We start from the raw sequence: 22,765 nt of genomic DNA on the forward strand, positions 1-22,765 counted from the left end.
TGTGACTGGTGTTATTGAGTAGTGCTCTGAATCTCAGTCGGTGAGCTCAGATGCCACTGCTACAAGTTGTAGTAGGTGTTTGCCCAAGGAGAAAGTGATGGCTTATCATTCCAATGATCTGCAGTCGATTACTTCAGATCCTTGGTGTTTTCTTTTTTACTGTACTTTAGTGGTTTAAAATAATATGTACCTGTTCTCTTATAGTTCTAGAGGCTAGTAGTTAGAAATGTATTTCACTTGTCCAGACACAGGATGAATGTTAAGTAGCACTCTCTCCTGGGACTCTAGAGAATTCATCCTTTGTCTCTCCTTGTGCCTGCCAGCATTTCTTGGCATTCAGTACATGGAGTCTTGAAGTTACAAATTACTTCAGCCTTTATTTACCTTTTCCTGTTTTATTGTTGTTAAATTTTCCTATTGTTTTCTTTTGTAGGGATACCTCTAATTGTATTTGAAAACCACCCATCTCAAGAACCTTTGTTACATCTGCAAAGTCTTCTTTGACCATATCAAGTATCTCTAAAAGCAGAAATTAGAATGTGGGTATATTTTGGTAAATAGAAATAAATAAATATAAGTTTATAATGAATTACATTGCTATAAATAAAAAGAAATGCTCCCAAATTAAAACAATTTTAGTTCTATAAAATGGCAACATGCCGGGCATGGCGGTGCATGCTTGTAATCCCTGCACTTGGGAGGCAGAGACAGGAGGATTGTGCTGGTTCAAAGTCAGCCTCCCTGGCTTAAGAGACCCTGTTTCCAAATAAAAATTATAAAACTAGGTCTGGGAGTGTCGTCCAGAGGTAGAAGGGCTTCCAGGAACCCCAGTACCACCAAAAAAAAAAAAAAAATGGCAACACATATCAAGTAAGTATAATTAAAGCATCTTTCATTATATCAACAAAAATTAGCAGAAAATAGATGTAAACAAAACAAATATACAGTATTTATAAGAGATAAATTGTTAAGCTTTCTAGAGAGTAATTAAAGACTAAATAGATGAAATTATATGGAATGATTTATATTGAAAGAGTTAATGAAATTAATATAATAACAATTACATTTAGTAGATACATTAGGTGTCAACTGGAACTTAATTTTCAATGTAATTTTCATTTAAAATGCAAATTTATTAAATTTTTCAAGGTGAATTTAAAATTTTCTCAGAACACCTAAGGGCCTATTATAACCTAGATAAATGCACTGGGAAATATATTTAAAGACTAAGGTAGAATATTTGCCCTATATCTAGAAAGATTGGTTATTAAGCAAATGCCAGAACACATAGAAATATAATCACGAACAGAATAGAATTAAGAGCACAGAAAAAAACTTAAGATATATATGGAACATGGATTTATGAAGGAGGAACCATGTTAGATCAATGAACAAATAAAAATCCTGTTCTAAAATTTTAGCAGAACAAAACTCATTTGAAAAATACAAGCAATATTGGATTCATTTCTGAGGGTATACACTAATAAATTTTACTTCTTAAGTGTCAAAGGTAAATCTTAAATATCAAAAGTAACACTTTTACATATTTAAGAACACAAAAGTAAACACATCTTTCTAACTTTAGTCAGTAAAAAATATCAGCACAAAATAGTAATTATAAAGAGAAAACAACATGTCTGTATTAAAGTATAATATTTGTGTCTATGAAAAGTTGGTAGAATAAATAGAATTGTAGAGTAAAAACTTAAAGACTTGTATCCTGTACAAATAACAAAAATGCTAGAAGAAAGGCTGCATATCTTTAAGCAAAGTATCAAAAATTAAGTGCAATAGAGGGAGATAAAAGGTAAAATTGCTCTTTCACAGTGAAGGAAGCACAAATGACCAATAGATCTATAAGATGTTTCATTTTATAATATGAGAAAATGTTTAATCTTAATAATAATCAGGAAAATAGGAATGTCAAACATTATGCATACTGTTTTATTTTTATTGTACTGGCATTGGTAAATTTTAAGTCGTCCATATAAAGATTGAATAAACTGAGAATCTATAAACTGTTTTCATAAAGCAGTTAGAAGTGCAATGCAGTAACAGCTTATTGAAAAATATTTGACATTATTATTTAAAGATTTCTGATAACATGTTTTACAACCATAGTGTAGATAGACTTTGATATGTTCACACTAGTGTAATTGTTCCAGAAAGTTGTAAGAAGAATCTTCTAGAAGTTATAATGTAGAAAATACAGAAATAGCATGGAGAAACATTGGTAATTCAATAGAAAAATAAATTATGGTGTTTTAAATCAGTGACTTTAACTTCTGGAGACTTCTGCATATGTGGAAGTCTGGAGATATTTTTTGTGATTTTAAGTAGAGAAATGTTACTGGCATCTTTTAATTAGGGCCAGTAAGGCTTCTAAACATATTGCAAAGGACAGTCTCATACAATGAATACTCTGCTCAAAATGTCAACTGTTCTATTAAGGTTGTAAAACCCCGTTTTAAAACAATAAATTGTTCAGAAATAAAATTAATCATTATGACTACTTGGCATGATATAGAATGAATTGTTACAATATTATGTGACAGTATTATGGACTAAAGGATTAATTTTAGTTTGTTAGCTTTTTAAATAAAATTAATCACATCTAAAAATAAATGACACATTTGTATGTTAGCAACATATTTATGTAAAAATTATATTAAATAAAAGCAATAGATCTATGAACACAATAAAAAAAGATAATTAACTTGGGAAAAATAGAGAAATGGAATGAGAGGGGAAAATAACAGGTAGATAAAATCTATGGGAACCATTCCAGATCTCCTTTGGTGTTGTAGATTCACTGTATGTTTATATAAACACAGAGATACAGAAACAAAAACAGAACTATTTATAAAAAAGTTATCAACCAAAGACTATGACTAATTCCAATTTTAGTTGTTAGTGTTTTTTTTAATGAATTGCCATTGTCACAATAAAATCATGTATTTATTCATTCTCTTTGCTTAAACTCAAAACACAAGAATATTAACCTCGCAAGCACTTTAAAACAAAATAACCACGTTATAAACTTCCAGCATCAAATGCCTTATAAAATTGTTTTTCTGATACTTTTCACTAGTTAATACATATAATTTATCTTAAGGAAGAAGCCATACAAGCTCAAGAGAAGAATAGCTAGTATACAGAGCTATGCCTAGCATATTTTCAAAAAAAATTTTATACAATTAATAAAGAGAAGACAATAGATTCATATTTTGGTTTTTGCCAACCTAAATTCATATTAGGTTGAGTAAATTCGTTTAGCAGAATTTATAAAGAAAGCTCTACCCAAAGGGTAATCTAGCAGTTCATAAAGTAAGGCAGTCTTGGACTCAACAGGTCTAGAAACACACAAAGTAGGATGCATAAAACAGGCTGTCTGCTTACTGTTCAGAAAAGGGGACAGGCTTCTATTGAAAACATCCTTAGGGTGATTCAAAATTTAACTTATATGCTTAATAGCACCCCAAAAATTAGGTGTTTAATTTTTTAAAATTAAAAGCAATCAAATTATCAAAATTAGGCTAGAAGCATAATGTTTGCCTTGACTTCACTAAGATTCCAATACTCTTTTTGGAGTGTTTCTGTGTTGCTGACGTTGTTCCATGCATGTATATATTTGTGTTTAATTTTATTGTTGCATTTTCATTTTACCTAAAAGTGCAATCTTATATGTGTATGCAATAATATGTTTTGTTTTGTCCACAATTTTCCTCCCCTTTTCCTCTTTTTCTTCCAATCTCAAACCCCTTCTTCTGCTCTCCTGCTCATATTCCTATTTTAATCAGGTGTCTTTTCTTTCATTATTTTTCTTTATCTTCCACATAGGATAGTAAACAAATGACACTTGTCTTTTTGTTTCTGGCTTACCTCATTTAGTATAATTTTCTCCAATTCCATCCATTCTCCTAACAATGTCATAAAATTTATCTTTATGGCAGAGTAAAATCTATTGTGTATATACATGTTATTTTTCTATTTATCTGTTGATAGATGTGTGGGTTGGTTCCATGACTTGGCTATTGTGAATTATGCTGCTATACATATAGGTGTGTAGGTATTACTACAGTATTCTGAATTTAATTCTTTTGGAAAGATACTGAGTAGTGGTACAGCTGAGTCATATAGTGGTTACATTGCTAGTCTTTCAAGGAACCTCCGTACTAATCTTTGTACGGTCTTGTGTGTGTGTGTGTGTGTGTGTGTGGTACTAGGAATGGAACCCAGGGGCATTATACCTCTGAGCTATACATCAGCCCTATTTTTTATTCTTTATTTTGAAACAAGGTCCCCTGAGTTGCAAAGGGCCTCACTAAGTAGCTGAGGCTGTCAGCGAACCACGGTACTCCTGTCTCAGCCTCCTGAATGCTGCGATTACAAGCATGCACCACCGCCCCTGGCTGTAGGGTCATATTAATTTTAATTTATTTATTAATTTTTACATTTAATTGATTTAGTGTAATGACACATCATAGTAAGGTTTGTTCCATTTTGTTTTGTTTATGCAAGGGATGGCCGGGGGAGAGAGCTATGGGGGGATAGCAAAAGTTAGGAATACTTACTAATAAAAGAAGTGTCAAGTTAGATTCTCTATGTTCCAGATGAGAAACAACAAAACAAAGATACATGTAGGCTAGGAGTGAGACAGAGAGGATCTTCCCCTTAAGAGTGAGAATTGTAAAATCCTGAACCTTTTGTAATTCCATTTTACTAAAGAAATAGGAAGAGAAAGTTACATAAGACTGAGTGTGTGGACAAGTTCACACAATGACCTGGGTGATGGAGCCAGGACTAGAGAAGAGTTCTGCCTTCTCTTTTTATGTTTGGGTCAAAAGCTGAAATATTTCAGAGATTTGTAGCACCAATTTTGCTATTTTGAATATGTTCAAAATCTATATAATAGCCTGTTTTCCTTAATATGTGTAGGTCATGATTTTTTTTTTGTACTGAAGATCAAACCCAGGTGATTCTGCTTGCAAGGCTAGCACTTTGGCATCAAACTACATTCTAGCTGTATACTATTTTAAAACAAGTTCTTAACAGAGGGCCATAAGCCCTATACTTTGTGAAGAGACAAGTGTTTCTGGTATAGATTGTGCTAATCAATAAATATGATGTGGTTAAGGTGTTGTTGTAAGTGTAATATATGTCCCAATAAAATTGAATTGTATTTCTGCATCAAAGAATAAAGTATCAATGACTCTAAATGTAGTAACCTGGATAACTATTTTGGAGAACATAAATAATCCACTTGGACAAGGTACAGAGCAAGAGCAGGGAGGAAAATAATTCTAAGAAGTAGGAGCTATATTTAAATTTCTGAGTGCAGAAAGAACTCCAAAGGCAACTTGGAAAAAAGAATTTCATGGTGAGTCCACCATACCACAACTGCCTTTAGGTGCTGTTCAGCTACTTATCTGTAAATGTGTAATGGGGAGGGAGAGAACAGGCTAAAGAGGAGTGAAAATATAAAGTTTAAATAAAATCTCAGAAAAGAAAAATCATGCATGTCAAAATGAGTCCCTTTAGTATTTTATGTAAAATTCCCTTGTGCTTCCTAGTAATACAGTCTTTTGCAAAATATGTTTTTATTCATGTGTTGATTTAAACCATGACAAATGCATAGACATGCATGTGAATAGAGCAATACTATATAACAATAATTTGTACCAAATTCTTGTATTAAACTTTTTATTTTCTTCCTTGAAGCAATATTACAAGATGGATCTATTTACTGTCCCTGGATACTAGACAGATATGGATACAGTAAACATCAACCAGAAAATAAACACATCTTTAACATCTCACATATGTTTTTGTTTGTACAGTAGTAAAATGTCATCCCCTGGTAGTAACCAGTATTTCATAAAACCAACTGGTCTTAGTATAGTACCATAAAGACAACTTTAACTTCTCTCTGTTTGCTAGTACTAAGCAAATTACATGATGTTCTTTATGTTGACAGTGAATTAGAATCAGAGTAAAGTAGTGCATTAGTTGTCTGTGCCACATAACAAATTACTCTAATTGTAGAAAAAAAACATATGTATGATCTGACATTATTTTAATGGGTCAGGAATTCAGGAACAGTTTAGATGGGTCTTCTGTTTAAGGTATCACAAATCAGCACTCAAGGTGGTACCTAGAAGATCAGCTTTGTGAGGTTCTGCTAATCATCTCCCTTGAGTTGTTTACAAACTTTATTTAATAACGGCTGTAGGATTCATGGCAGTTTTTCTCCCTAACCCTGAAAAGGAGAGAAAAGGAGAGGTGGAAAGTAGAGCAAGTTTGCTAATAAAACACAGTCATACATGAGGTAATATTGATGGAGTGACATTTTGTTACCTTTGACATGTTATAATGTTAGGAAGTAATTTTTTCTGTGCCAACTATGCTTGAGGGGAAGTGTAGGAGGAAGTTTTTACAGGAAAGGGATATCAGGAAAAGGAATCCTGGGACCACCTAAAAATTACCCCCCCCACCCGATAGTGAGTAAAACTTAAACATAATGAAAACATAAAATTTCAACACAATTGCTCAGGTACTTATTTAGAGATATTACATAATTTTTTAATATAAAAACATATTGCTAACTATATAAATCACAGTTTCATATTATAATTACTATGTAGTAGAATAACATCTTCCTTGAGTCTTCTGTTATGTGTTAGAAAGTGGAGACATGAACCTAGAACAGAGAATGCCGGGAATAACAAGAAGGCCCAAGTACTCTCCAAAATGATGTACCACTTCAAATGAGAAAAAAAAACCTAGAATCTAACTTATAAGTTAATACACTTGTTAAACACTTTGATTTCTTCTAACAGGTTTAAAATTAAATGCCATCTTAAACTTTATATTATTCTTTTATAGCTTCATATAAATGTTAAGTTTAATTAGCACATTTTGGTGGATGGAAGTAAGATGAACTGAGGCATGAGAAAGAATGCAAGAGGGAAAAACAGGAATTTCCATATATCACAAAGTTTCATTACTTGGTTTTCATGTAAAAGAATAGGATGTGTGCATAGTTCTGATTATCTCTAAAAATGTTCCAAGCCACTTAAAATGATTACCAATCAATGTATTAATGTATTTATTTATCAATGAGTCTAATGGAGTAAGAAGTACATGGTACAGCATCTAGCAGACTAATAAGAATGGTGATTTAAGTGCAATAAGCTAAATTCTATATCATGGTAGAAAAAAATTGAAAGTGTCTAACTCTAAGCTAGGAAATCGGGGGAAAAAAACTGAAAATGTGAGGAGACACAGAGTGATCCAGCTGATAATCCATAGGAATACAAAGAAAATGAGTAGATACTAATTTTACATTTGCAGTCTGTTGCTGTGTCTGGGGACTATCTATCTCCCACCCTGTTACTTGACAGGTACTTTTCATGAGAGGCTGATAGAGACTGGTTCCACAGTCTTCTAGTAGCCTGATGAAACTAAAATTTTCAGTAGGTTATATAATGAAAGCCTTCTTTTTTCTAGCCAAGATCTTAGAGTAAAATAAATTGCAGGTTAATAAAAATATTTACCAATATATATTGACATGAATCAATGTTTCCTGGGAAATTTTGTATATATAACTAGTAGATTCATGAGTATATTAAATAAATAATTTAAAAAATATTTTTATTCATCAGACACTTTTCATATCCCAAGACACATTTGTGAATAGCACATCCTTGTTTTCACTTATTAAAGAGAGGTAGATTTCAAAGAACAAACATGATAAATTAGCAAATGATAATTTACAAGATTATATATGCTTTAAGGAATATTAGAGTAAAAGGTATGAAGGTCACTGAAGAAGAGGGCAATATCTTTATAAAGGTCACCTGGGTAGATTTTCATTTTCAGGTCTTGTCTGGAAGCAGAAGGTGCACTCAGGTTCTAAAGAGACTTTGATGCATGGCTATGTGAGCTGGGTTAAGGGATGTTGTGGTACATATTGTCTAGCAACAGCAGGAATCTTTTCTGTCCCTAGCCCTAAATATGAATTGTCAAAGTAGTTAATAAATAGAGCCCTTGGGGAGATGGAGCCGCATACAAAAGTCAAGCTGCAAGAGTTGATTTAGAAACTTGCCAACATAATACAAAAATAAATATGAAGAAGCACCCCTCAAACTTCTTGACTTCCACACTTTGACCTCCTGCCTTCCTTTGTTTTTGACTGAACCCAGAAGGGGGAAAGTGGCAGGGGACGCTTGGAAATGCAGACTACTGATTCCAGTCTCTGAAATATACACTGAAATACAGAAAAGGCCAAAGGGGGGAGGGTATCAGAAACAGGAGGACAATGGAAGATAACTAGCCCAGTGATTCTTATTGAAAAGGAACATTTGAGCAAAGTTTGAAGAAAAGACAGTCATGCTTACATCTAGAGAACAGAGGATTCTAGGAAGTAGGATAAATCAATGTAAAACTTCTAAAATGTAATAGTCTGAATAAACAATGAGTAATCAAACGTGGGTGGGTAGCACATGAAGAAGAAATTAAAAAAAAAAGAGGTGAGGGGAGTAGTACCAGTTCAACTTGTTCAGGCATAAATAGAATCTAAATTCCACTCTGAATGAAAAAAAATGCAAATTCAGAATGGATTTTTGCTGGCCTAGAGCCAGGTCATGTATGTTGTTACATAGGTCTGCAATAAATGACTCTAACTGGTTTTATTAATATGCCAGTGTCTTTAGAAATATTTTGAGGAAATACTGGAGCCTCGATCAAAATGTAAATGCAACAGATAAACGACAACATGAATTTCCACCTTCTGCCTTTATGCCCCAACATTTAATTCCCTTATTAGAAACTGTTCTCTCTTATGTGGACCTGTGGCTTTAGTATGTTGTCATCAATATCTAGTCTTTAAATTTGCATTTTAATATGCCCAGATTAGTTTGAACCACTTATAACCACTATACCTTAATAGAACATCCTGTCCATTCAAGAAAAAGGAAAAAGTTAGATGGGAGACATATTTTACAACGATCAGTCTCTTATGTTCTTATTAACATTTGCAATCTCCAAAAATATAACTAATCATTCTCAAAGTCAAAAATACAGACCGATGGCCCCCAAAACTTGTTTAGAGGCCAGAGACATGTCTTATCTCCATCTTCTAGCTTCCTCTTCAATTTATGATGGAGACTAAAAAGCAGAGGCTGCTTTAATCAGGAGCCGGCCTTTCATTATATTAGAAGTAGAAGCAGATGTCATATTAATTATTTTAATTGAATACATTATTTTGAGGGAATTGCTGTAACAAAATTTCAGAGACTGGATGCCTTTAAAAACAGAAATTTATTTATTAAAGTTTGTCCAGAGAGTTGTGCACACACACACACACACACACACACACACACACACACATACACACACCTCTCTGGTGCCACCTTCTTTTAAGAATATCAGTCTTATTAGATTAGGTTCCACCCCATTAGCTCACTTACATTTAATTACAGCCCTAAAAAACCTTATCTTCATACACAGTCATCGTAGAGGTTGGAAGCCAACATATGAATTATGGAGGGGAAATACTTCAATTTATATCACTGGGTAGCAGGTTAGTCTATGATTTCATTTTCTTATGTCTACCTTTATAACATTCATACATTTTGAAGTGCCAATAGTAGAGGAAGCTGGGAACCCACAAATATACAGTGTTCAGTGGAGACCCAGAAGATTTGCTGGTGAACGTGAAGTAAACATGATACAATTCCCATATTCCCGGCTCCAATTACTGGTTACTGGAACACTCACTCAGCGAGATTTTATAGCTTCACAAAACTTTTTTTTTTTCCCTTGTCTTTATTTGCAGTATATTTTCTGTTCTTTTTGAATACCAACAAGGACTCATTCAAACTGCTAAGCTACACTCACAATAGAGGCTTAGAAATACAGGTTCCAGAAAGTTCCAGTATTTTTGTCAATTGATTCCACACTTACTCTCCTGGGCATGACCATTTGTAAAATGATAGAGGCTTTAGAACACCCACCCCCATTATTGTTATTATTTCTTTTAACTGACACCATTTTGTCATGCACCACTTCTTATGTCTCATTTTTAAAATTCTATTATTTTATAATACTCAGATATATTTGACTTTATTATGCTTCCATTTGTTAAAATTTCTTTACACCTGCTTGTTATCATACTCTCTGCCTACTCTTTCATCTTGCTCATTATTATACAGAAATACAAAGGTTTCTTTTATTCTTCAAGATCACCTGAAATGTAACTTTCTTCAGACAATTGTAACATATACTTATTATAAGAAATTCAATTTATACCAGACTAATAAATCAGAAAAAAATGCCCAGACCATATAAAAGAATTACAAGTATCTAGAAATTTGTTTAATTTAACTAAATTTCTTATAATTCTTTTTCTTTGAAACTGAATTCATGTGAATTGACAATTGTTTTTTTTTTATCATACTGCTCTTGTGTTATAAAGAATCCAAACTTTGGAGAAAGCTGGAGGACCAAAAGAAATGGAGAGTGACCAGATATAAACTGAAGGATAAAGTGAGAAAATGGACTGTCTCATTGACAGGCAAATGAAGTACAAGATATGGCTGCTCAATTCAAGAGAATAAAACTATGAATGAAAGGATAGAGAAGAAATCATTGGCTGTAACTATAGTTAAAGTTGTAAGAGACATATATATGAGAGAAACATTTCCCTTATCATGACTTGACATGAACAAATCAAAGCAATATATTTTATGCCTTAAAACAGGTGGTCTCTTAAGCCAGCAAGCCTGGCTTCGAACCTCCGTGATCCTCCTGTCTCTGCCTCCCAAGCTCAGGGATTACAAGAGTGCACCACAACGCCCGGCTCAGGGTCCTCTTGATAGGAATAGCTATGGAGTGTATTGAGGGGTAGTTAATTTTTATTGATGCATAATATTTGTACATATTTATTCTAAAACATTACAAAAATATACTATTTTATCCGAAATTGAAAAGCTAAATATTTGCTGTTTTAGGTTGAGATAACTCTACTACTGACATTTGAAAACTAGAAAAGTAAGAAAAATAAACTGGTTATATGTTGGAGAAAGATCTGCAATATAGTTATAGACTTTCCTCATAATCAAATGATAAACATGTCTTCCAGTTGCTCAGTGCTCACTTCTATGAATAATAAAAATTTGCTTTAAAATATTCTCACCCAATAAAGTCAAATACATTATGCATACAAATCAATTCATCACATCATAATCTTTAATAATGAAGTGATCTACAGAAGTAAAATTATTGCATATTCAATAAATTTGTGATTGTGTGAGAGGTTAATGTATGATAATCTTTTGGTATTCGGTAAGAGTTCTCAATTTTAGGTGATCAATTTTAAGATAAATATGTGATTATTTCTGTAGAGCATCAATTTAAAAGAACAATAGATAACATATCTCTTATTTATGCTGTTTCCTAACTCATAATGAAGTATTTTATACTTTCATAACTATCTCCACACTCATGTTTTTTTTTCAGCAAACATTTCAACAAATTCCCTAACATAACTGCTTTGCCTTCCATAGAGTACTTCATGTTTCTACACAGCAGCATTTAGATATAGGTCTATCATACACTGTTAGTTTTACAAAACTAAGTAAGGTTCATAACCACATCCATCAACCCTTTAATTAAGGCTATGTAAAATATGGGCAAGTTATCTGGTCAGCTAACTAGTGTTTCAATTTATCAAATGCTGCTGCATTTATTAATTGCCAATACTGTGGATTTTCATTTCTATCAAGAAGAACATTTGTTTAATATTCACACATAATCTCAATAGTTTTATGTATCTCAGATTCAAGATCAGCCTCATCCATAGCTTGATTCCCAGCAACCTGGCAAGACCTTGTTTCAAAATTAGAAAAAAAAAAATGAAAGGGGGTAAAAATGAAATGAACTGGAATAAAATTCCCATGATTTCTATCCCCAGTATAACTACAACAGCAACAACAACAACAACAACATCAACAATAACAACAAAATAAGTAAAATAAGTAAAAATAAAAACTACAAGTACAAATAAGACATTTCCAGGTGCATTCTAATTTCAAAATTGATCATTACAAGGTTTTATTTTAAAAAAGAAATTATATTTTAATTAGAAAATAAATAGGCAGGATATTTTAACTATTCAATGTCACAGTTAAAAAAGTAAACCCAGATAAAATATATAATAATTTTCAGGTGAATATAAAGCAAAAAAAAATTAAAAATCCTTGCTTTGTGAACTAAATTAATACTTCAAAAAACGAACGAGTTTAATGTGAAAACAGAATTAAATGTCTAAGACTAGAAATATTATGGTCCCATTTGGCAAATTCAGACCAGCTAAGTAACTTGGCCCCATGGTAACAAAGACATCTCTGAAATAGATCATAGAGGTAAAGGTTAATGGCTGTGAAAATGAACATAATTCATTGGAGACAAAATGCCATTTGTTTCCTCTCAAGTGCTGTTAATCTAATGGAATGAAAGTTAAATTTAGTTAAAATAAGTGATAATTAAATTACTTATTTCTAATTAAGGTGATGCACCCAGGATGTACATATGACTCACATGTTTTCTTGAAGTTGAACTACACTTTCATTAATTACTTTTTATTAATGTAAGATTAAAGAAAGACTGTATTTCATTTACCATTTCAACACAAATGAAGACCAATGGTCTTAATCTTCTAAATTAGAATTTCAGGTAGTTACATGCTGATGAATCACATATTCCAATATTTTTTTTGTTTGTTTTTCAAAGGGCCAAATGGCCCTTAGTGAGAGTTTACCAAAATTTATAATGACTTTAGGTAACTATAAAATTATCAGTTATACTCTATGTTTTCTACATAGATTTTTTTAAAGTAGCAAATAAAAATTAAAGAAACTAAATTCTAGTCTTACGATTCTCATTATTTTTATAGTATGAACATTATTAAGTATATTAAGCATTGTTAAACATCCATTTTCTCATTTGCAAAGTAGCAGAATCAGGGCATGTAGTAGGTTACTAGATCCATTTTTTCCTTACTATTGAAAGAGTGAGGTGGTTTTCTCTAGCCTTCCTTATGGTTGGGTATATATATATATATATATATAACGAAATATTGAGTTATGGTCAATTAAGGTGCCGGCAAAAATTATTTTATCCAATTCCCATATTGCTCACAACTTATTCTCCTGAACAATTCTCATTTTTACCCTTATTTGAAAAATTTGAGAAGGAATTAAAAATGGTGAAGTCTGAGATTTCTCACCTAATATTGATAGATTTAAGCAGCTCAGAAGTGCTTAGTTTGAATTTTATACGAATGAGATGAATGGGGGTGGCTTTATGCAGTTATTGTTGTTTATTAGAGCAGCTGTTGTTTCCTAAATTAGAATAAATTATGGCAACTGCCAGAACAAAAGAAATATCATCTTGCCAGTGTATACCATAGGAAAAGATCCAAAAGTAATTGTCCCTTATATAAAAAACAACAAAAAAATTTCTCATTAACATGTCAGAATCTCCTGAATGGATAGATATTACTAGATCAAAAACATGTACATGTTATTAATATTATTGTTTTATTATCTTGATTTAATTAAAGTCACCCGTTGAAAAGATGGCTTTGGAGTTTACAGATGAGAAAGATATTTAATGTCAGAAGGAACCTGGACTAAAAAAGTCATGTATTTCTTATCTCTATGATAATAACAATTAGCCAAACATATAGTAATTTAACATAAGTTTGTTATCTCCCAGTTTCTGTGTTTTGGGAAGTTGTGCATGAATTAATTGGTCATCTACTTCAAGGTCTCTCAGAAACCATCAAAAAGATGTCTATGGAAATCAAAGTCTTAAGAGTGATTTAGGAAAAGATACACCTGCAGGATAATTTCAATGGCTATTGATAGTTCCTCTAGATTTGTCTGAATAAGAGCCCAGAGACTCCCACATGGCTATTGGCTGGAGTCTGTTTCTCAGACCTTTGGCACATGGGTCTCTCCCAAGTAGAATCTTGCTTTATCCATAAGAAGGAGTTTACTAGAAATACAGAAGTTGCCATCTGGTGTAACCTAATTACAGAAGTGACAGTCTCTCGGTACTAAATACTCTCTTGATTAATAAATTATTTAAAAGCAGACAATTATACCAGGTTGTAAATACCAGTAGGCAAGTCCACAGAGTACAATGTTAGATGAATTTCATAGATTGTCCTTAGTTTCTTTCATGGTTACAACTCAAAAGTAACATAAATAAATGTCTTGGTTAGACTTTGTAAGATTTTATTTCTTCTTACTATTTTTTCTCTCTTGCCATTATCTAGACTGTGAAAAAAAAGTGCAGAAAAAAGGGAGGATAAAAGAAGACATAAAATTTAAAGAAAAGTTCACTTGCCCATTTTTTATTGGATTATTTTTTTTTAGTGTTGAGTTTCTTGAGTAATCTGTGTATTCCAGATATTAATCCTCTATCAGAAGAGTAGGTGGCAAAACTCTTCTCCCATTCTGTTGGCTCTCTACTGAGGTTCTTGACAGTTTCCTTTGCTGTACAGAAGCTCTTCAGTTACATGCAAGCGAACAAAATAGACACTTCATGAAAGAAAAAATTAATGGATAATAAATGCATAAAAATTGCTCAACATCATTGGCAATCAGAGAGATGCAAATCATAACTACCCTGAAATTTACCTTACCCCAACTAGAATGGCAAGCATTCAAAACACAAACAACAACAAATTCTGGTGAGGATGTGGAGAAGTGGGAACTCTAAAACATTGTGGTGGGACTGAAAATTAGTGCAACCACTTTGGAAAACAGTGTGGAGTTTTACATACTGAGTGGGAACAAATTTACCATTCGACCCAGCAATACCACTTCTGGATATCTGCCCAAAAGAAAGGAAATCAAACTACCAAACTAATGCATGTGAATCTATGTTCATAGCTCCAAAATTCACCATAGCCAACCTAAGGAACCAGCCAAGATGTCCATCAAAATATGAATGGATTACAAAACTGTGGGATATGTAAACAATGGAATTTTACTCAGCCATAAAAAAACACAATTGCAGCATTTACAGGGAAATGGATGGAACTGAAGGACATTATGCTAAGCGAAATTAGTCAGTCATGAAAAGTAAGAAATCGGACGCTTTCCCTAATATGTGAAAGCTAAGATAAAATGGGTCAAAGGAGGAGCTCCAGGTGAAAAAAGAGATCTGATACATAAGCAAATAAGGAAACTTAACTGTGGGGATGGGAGGGGGAAGAAATAAACTCTTTAAAGCATATCATGTACTTATTCATATCATAATCAACCACTAAGCCAAGCATGGGAGGTAGGGATGGGGAGGAAGTGAGGTAGGGACTGGGTGGAGGCTGGCTGGGTGATGTGTGCATTTATGTCTGCACAAGTTTTTACCCCATTATGATGTATAATGCACCAATAAAAATTTAAAAATTTAGAAAAAAGAAAATATGGAAAAAGTAGTAAAATATTAATCTTTATGTATTTTGCTTTTTATTATGCAATTGGGTCCATGAATAACACAATTGTTGAAGATGCTATTGAACACTATTGAAGGTGCTGAAGCACTGCAGATCACTGAAAGGGGTCCTGGGAAAGAAGTAAATAGAAGACTAGCAGATCTCTAATGTGAATGCATATATTAAGATAAATATGAACAGCAACACAAGAAATAGAGGCCATACTTTATAAGCTGAGTGTGGCCAGATATTACCATATGACCTTGAAGAAGAGGCAAAATCCTCCTCTTTTGAGAAACTGCTATATGCATTTTAGTATTGATTTTTTGGGGGGTGGGGGAGACTGGAAAATACTATTCCAATTTTTATTAGTATTTACCCTTATATACTCTTTGAATGTTGCCCCCATTACAAAGTATTAAGAACCACAAACTTCTATTCCCATCTTCCAAATTAAAAGTGTGAAATATTAAAGTTCAAAGTGATGCTATGGTAAGTCTTGTCTTTGAGTAGTAATTAGGTTAGGAAAGTAGAGCCCTAATAAAAGGGATTGGTGCTTTTGTTTTTTAATTTTTTATTGGTGCATTGTATTTATAGATCATAATGGGGTAAAAAAATTGTATAGACATAAATGCACACATCACCCAGCCAGTCCCCACCAAATCCCCATGCCACTTTCTCCCCATCCCTCCCTCCCATGCTTTGTTTAGTTGTTGACTACAAGATGAATAAGTACAGCGTGTGCTTTAGAGTTTCCTTCTAAGAAGACTCAGAAGAGAACTTGCTTCCTTTCTGTCTATTCTCTGTCATGTGAGGATAGAAATGGATGGCCATCTGTATACCACAATGGATCTGCTTGTACCTTGAGCTTGAATTTTCCAGTCTCCAAAATGTCAAGAAATATAGTTCTGTTTTTTAAGTTACCCAGTGTAATGCATTCTGGTACAGCAAACCAAACTAAGAAAGAAATTTTCCCTCTATTCCACATAGATTAAGCAAGATTGAGTCCATATTTTCTATATAAACACTAGTACACAGAAGGACTGTTTTGATCTTGGTTTCTACTCAGATGTGCTACATCAATATGAGTATTTTTCTTAATCTTTGCAAATTTTTACTTAATCCTTGCAAATTTATATTTTACTTAATTATGTATTTTAAATACAATTTTGTAGTTTACTTAATCTTTGTAAACTTTTTTGGGGGTGTGTGGTACTGGGGGTAGAACCCAGAGTCTTTTCTACCTCCGGGCTATACTCCGAGACCTATTTAATACTTTTTTTGGAAAACAGGGTCTCACTAAGTTGCTGATAGCCTCACTAAGTAACTAAGGCTGGCTTTGAGCCTGTGGGATCCTCCTGTCTCATCCTCCCAAGTGCTGGGATTACAAGCGTGTGCCACTATGCCAAGCTCTTTGCAAACTTTTTCTTTCCTCACAGAGTAAAAGTGATAATATTAAATAATTCGCAGTATCTGGCACATAATGTAAGCAGATTAAGTAGCTAACATTATTAAAAACTTAATTTTAAAAAAAATTAAGGGGAAAGATGTTGCATTACAATTTATTAAATGCTATAAATGAACATATATATTCAAATGTGGTATAATATTGTAAGAGACAGTGTTAAATAATTGAATTACTCAGTCTCTGGTCAGCTGGCTCCAAGGAAAAAGTATCATGATAACAAGGCATGGTGGAAGAAGGTTGCTTAGCACATGGCAGCAGGGAAGCACAAGGAGAAAGAGGAGAGGGTCAGGGATACATTTTACTAGAGTTCTTATACTTCAATTATCTAGTTCCTCCAATTGGGTTGAACTTCCCAGTAGTACACTGAACTATCCACAGATTAATCCATCGACTCAGTTCATTCACTGATAAGATCAGAGATCTTAATACGTAAGCTTTTGGGATGTTTCAAAAGTGTAACAATACACACTATACTCTTTTAGAAAGATCCTTTAGTTGTCTATGATTTACTCTCATCAAAACCAAATATCAGGGTGTATTCATTTGAGTCACCCACCCCTCCATGCCAGTCTGGTATGGAGCTGTATTTCTATTTTCTGTATTTCTATCTTTTTAATAAACTTCTTTAAATCTTCAAAAAAAACCACCGAATATCACACAAATGCTTACATTTCCATCTAAGTAACTTTGGAAGCTAGTGTTCTGTGAGTGCTTAAACATATATTGTTAACAGAAACAAAACAAAAGAACAATTTCTCTTCGACCTCCACTTGGTCACTTGAACATGTGGCTTTTGCTAACAAGATCTCATAGAAGAGTCAGCTCTGATAATATTTGCATCTGACCCTAGTAAGTTTAGATAGCAGTGCTAGAAATTTTACATGTCATGTAGGACTGAGGCTTTCCTTTACACGTTTTGCATTTTAGATTGGCAAAGAGGAAAACAGCCAATGACCTTAAATGTTAAGTCCTACTAGGGTGATTTCTATAAGCATTATTTAATGCTACTTATATGAGGATTCTGGTATTTTTCTGCTTCTGGGCATATTTTATAAAGATGGGACACAAATAATTAGAATAAATTAATGTTATGATTTTTCTCAGCTTCTCTTATGTAGGAATGAAGGAAGAAAGACAGAAAGGAAGGAAGAGAAAGAAGAAAAGAAAGGGGAAAAAGGAAGAGAAAGAAAAAAGACAGAGGAGATAAAATCCAGTAAAAGAAAATAAGGGTGTGAGAGAGAGAAAAAAGGAAGAATAAATATCTTCAAACATACATAATATAAAGTGTTCAGTATTAGGAGATAAAATCTAAAAAAAACCCTGAATTTTAAAAATTGTTAAGATGAATCCAGAAATTTACACTTATTCCTAATACCAGTAGGTATTACTAAGTAATACTAAGGTAATACTAAGGCGGGTTTATGAATGAAGAACAGTTCTGTCCTTTATGTGCTTAGAGGGTCCTGATGCTGTTCTATCAGACAAATGCCTAGATGGATAGACATAGAGGTCTTACAGTAAATTAATTTTTAATACATCAGAATTAGTCATCATGCCTGAGGAATAATACCTCCTTCACCCATGTTACTTTTCTAGACAAGTCTTTGACTCAGTTTCTGACTTTAATCATGTAAGTGTGGTACATTAAGAGGCTTTGGAGCTACAGAAAGCATAATGTTTATCATATAAGGCATTCCTTTTTCCTCTGATAAGAGGAAACTAATTTTCCTTACAGAAATTTGCCTAACTTTCCTCTATCACTGTGTGTGCAGGTTTGATAAAAATGGCAACAAAAAATCAATAAATGAAATTAAATTCATCTTCTTTTTCTCTAGGCACATGTGGGTTCTTTTTCTCTAGGCACATGTGTCACTCAACAAGACCCATCAGTGAGAATCTGCTAAAATAATACCTGAACATGGAACATGGAAACTGAAGATGAGTGAGATAAAAAGAACCTAAAAGCAGGATGGGGTGGAGAGGCAAAACTTCCTTTTGTGGAAGGACCTATGCAATGACACTCCTCTCCTCACTAGATAAAGTCCCAGCACCACTGTCTTTGACTTCTACCTTCCCAAGCCTGGCTTACTTCAAGTTTGCAAATGAATGTACACCCTTCTTCTAAACCCACTCTCTCATCATTGAGTATTGTGCTTGAAAACAGTAAATCCTACTTCTCACTAATTTATTATTTTCATAATAATATCCTTAATATTTCTTTTTTATTAGGTCCGAAATTTAGTTTTATGATACTTTATATTTGTACATAACACTAATCAATTTTTAATATAAAAAATGACAAAAAGTACTAAATACTTGCTATTTTCTGGTCACTGTGATTATAGATGATTGATCGGTTATATAGGTCTTCATCAGTTGATATTTAACTTGGTTTTAAAACTCATTTATCACTTTACATTTATTTTTTCCATTGCAGAAAGAATAGTTTCAGAGAATTTGATAAAAACTTGAAGGCATATTAAAGTTCATAAGGTACAAGAAACATATTTGTGTTTCAGTACTTCCAATATTTTGTATATAAAGAGAGTAAAAATATATATTCACATATGCTACTTAAGTTAGTATTCCTTTCCCTTGCTCTTTAGTCAAAAATTAAAAATTCTGATCTGCTATGTAGTCTAACAATGCATTCCATAAAGCAACCAGGTGGCAAAGTGAAGATCTGAACCTAGGGTTGTGACTACAAAGCCTGTCACAGGGTGATGCTGTTCTAACAAAGGAGCTTTCTCTTGAAGCCTGTGTCTTCTAGATTTATTATCCTTTGATTTACTCATGAGAAACATTAAGCTTGTCTATTTTTTGATTATAGGACAATTTAAGCTTAAGAAAACAGGAAAGAAGAAAGTGTTTATAAATTCCCAATGACCTTTAAAGCAGAAACAGCTGCTGGGCTACACTGAATTTGAGTGAATGCAGACACATCACTCAGGTGGATGGACTTTAGATTTCATGTACATTGTCATTTCCCTCTTTTAAACAACATGGAGAAAGCTGTGGGGAATAATTTCATTTCATTTTAATAAAAATAAATGTCATAATATAATATAAAATGACAGTTCTTGATTGCATTCACTGATGAGCCTGGTCCCTGAGTTTCTATTAATAGTTATAAATAATTCCAAGGGGAATTTGTCCAGGTTTTCACCTTTGAACACTGTCTTTGGAACTCAAATACCAAATGCATTCATTTTGGGGTAATCTCATAAGCTCTTAGTACTGGATGAAATAATTTTCAAGTATTATTATATTAACAAATGCATGTATAGATCTAGTTTTATATTATGGATGCTTATAAATTTTATATAACCCAAACAAGAGAAGTATAAGAATTAACTAATTACAGGTGAATCACACACCCAATATATTTCAAACTGATAATATTAATTAAAGGGAAGACCTTATTTTGATAAAATTAAAATTATACCCAGACATGACTATGACAATGACTGATTTAGTTAGTATGACTTTCTAATTTACTTTGCGTTTACTACTTCATCCTGAGTATAACACAATTTTCTCATCAATTTTTCAGAATTCAAATTTCCGGGTAATTTTACTTCAAATATAATCTGTATTTTACCTAATTTTCAGAATTTTATCATAAGTCCTAATTTTATATTATTTTATTTAACCCTTTGCAATTTGACAGAACCATTTGTTACCACAATATCTTTAATAATATGGAAATTCAATGTCTTTATCTGAGTTTTTTCATATAAGACATTGACATACAACCTAAGAAGAAAACGATTTACTTAAAAATGTGATTTTAGGAAAACATGAGAACATTAGAGAGGAAAAAATAAGACATAACATTTATTCTAAAATGTGTTATTGAATTGGTTATCTCCAGAGAAGATGGCTTGATCCAAGTATCAAAAAAAGGTAATATTTAGAGTATAATCTATTAAAAGCACAGACTTCTGAGACTTTCTCAGAAGCTTTCTGTTATGTCTCAGAACAACCCACTACCAAAGTAAAAAGGAAAATTATTTATATGTTAGTTCTTCGCCAACACATAAGTATATATGTATATATGATTATCAAATCCTTTATGAGGTGCAATGTTCAGGGTCAGAGGTCATTTGTGTGATTCTGTGTGTTTGTGTGTGTGCATGTATGTATGCATGTGTATATGCATATGCTTGTGTGTGCATGTGTTTATATGGTTTTTCTCTGAGCAGAACACATATCAGAAGACCAGCTATTCCTTGCTCAGGTGCTATCAGATTACACCTGTGTCAAGATGCTGAAGGCTTCCAAGGAATTACTTGGACAATGGTGGTTGAAATAAAGATATGAGTAGGTCCAAAATGTGTTGCAGCCCTGTGCTAACGTTGGTCTTGTACTCATAAAAGAAATCTTAGAACATTTGGAATATTGTGTTTTTATATAACTGAAAAAAATAAGACATTTTAAAATTTTTTAGAGAACAGATGGACCTCGTGTAGGAAAACATTTGTATATTCTATCATGTATGTTTTAGATAATAGCTCTATCAATTTAATAATAGACCTCGAAATATTTGTACATTCATTACTGTATAAATATTTTTTCAATACAAGCTATCAGAAAAGTTATAGTTTTCTTCTAACTAGCTAATAATTTTAATTCAATTGAATATATTTTGTCAACTCTTGGTTTTTTATATTATGCTATTCTATGGGATTGACTCAAATAATTGAGTTCACAGTCTCATTAGGAAGACAGGCAACTAAACTCAAAATTCTAGCCCAAACTAATAGGATTCTAACTTGACACATGTTCAAAGTGGTGTTGAAAACATAACATGTATTTTCTACACATAAAAAGAATATATCCTCTGTACACAACTGTCCCTCAAAAAGTAGGTAGATATTTTACAAATGTACTATAAAAACAATCCAAGTATGCTACACTCAGAAAAATTAAGAAAAATTTGCATGACTAATCTAGGCTATATTTCCATTTGTGTCCTCTTAAATAGTGAAAAGGTGAAATTGTTCACTTGACTTAATTAGCATACTAAGTCTAGGCATGTTCTATACGTTTAAGGATAGAAAACTACATCTTATTTAAATTCAAGTTAACCTGAAATTTTAAAAATGTATTTGGAAGCTTCCAAATTGAATTTAACCCATATTTTGTATAAAATAAAATGAACTTACAAATAAAGATTTTAATATTTTGCCTTGAACATTATTTTGAAAATTCTTAATCAGACAAATGTGTTGGTCTTGTTGGTATTAAAATTGCAATCAGAGGAATGATGACTAAAATTTTTGCTTCTCTATTAAAAAGGAACTATTCTCTATTATGTTAATTTTAAGGTACAAATAAGTGCACACACATACATAAATATACATATATACATACATACAGCTACACAAATATGTATGCATATATATGAATTCAGGGGAGTGTTTTTAAACAGAAATTAGTATTACAAATGAACTGTTCTTTGAAGTATATTTTTCACATAATTATAAAATGACTCAATAAAATCATTCCATTGCCTGTCAATGTTAAAGACTAAATCCTAAGCCTAATGAAGCATCACAATATTGAATGAATTAATTTTGTTTGTGTTTTCTTTTCAATTGCTCTGACATCCTGATGCTTTCAGAAATAGCCATTTGTCCTCATTATGTGATACAAGTAATGTGATGTTACTGCTTTAGCTCTCCTGTTTCTTTTGTAGCACTTTTTTCATGCATGTAAAATATTTTGGTCAGAAAAAACATGTATAATATTATTTTTATAATTTCTAAGGCTATAATTTATTGCTCACT

The sequence above is a fragment of the Muscardinus avellanarius genome (genome assembly GCF_963383645.1).
Source record: "Muscardinus avellanarius genome assembly, chromosome: 12".
Taxonomy (NCBI): Eukaryota; Metazoa; Chordata; class Mammalia; order Rodentia; family Gliridae; genus Muscardinus; species Muscardinus avellanarius.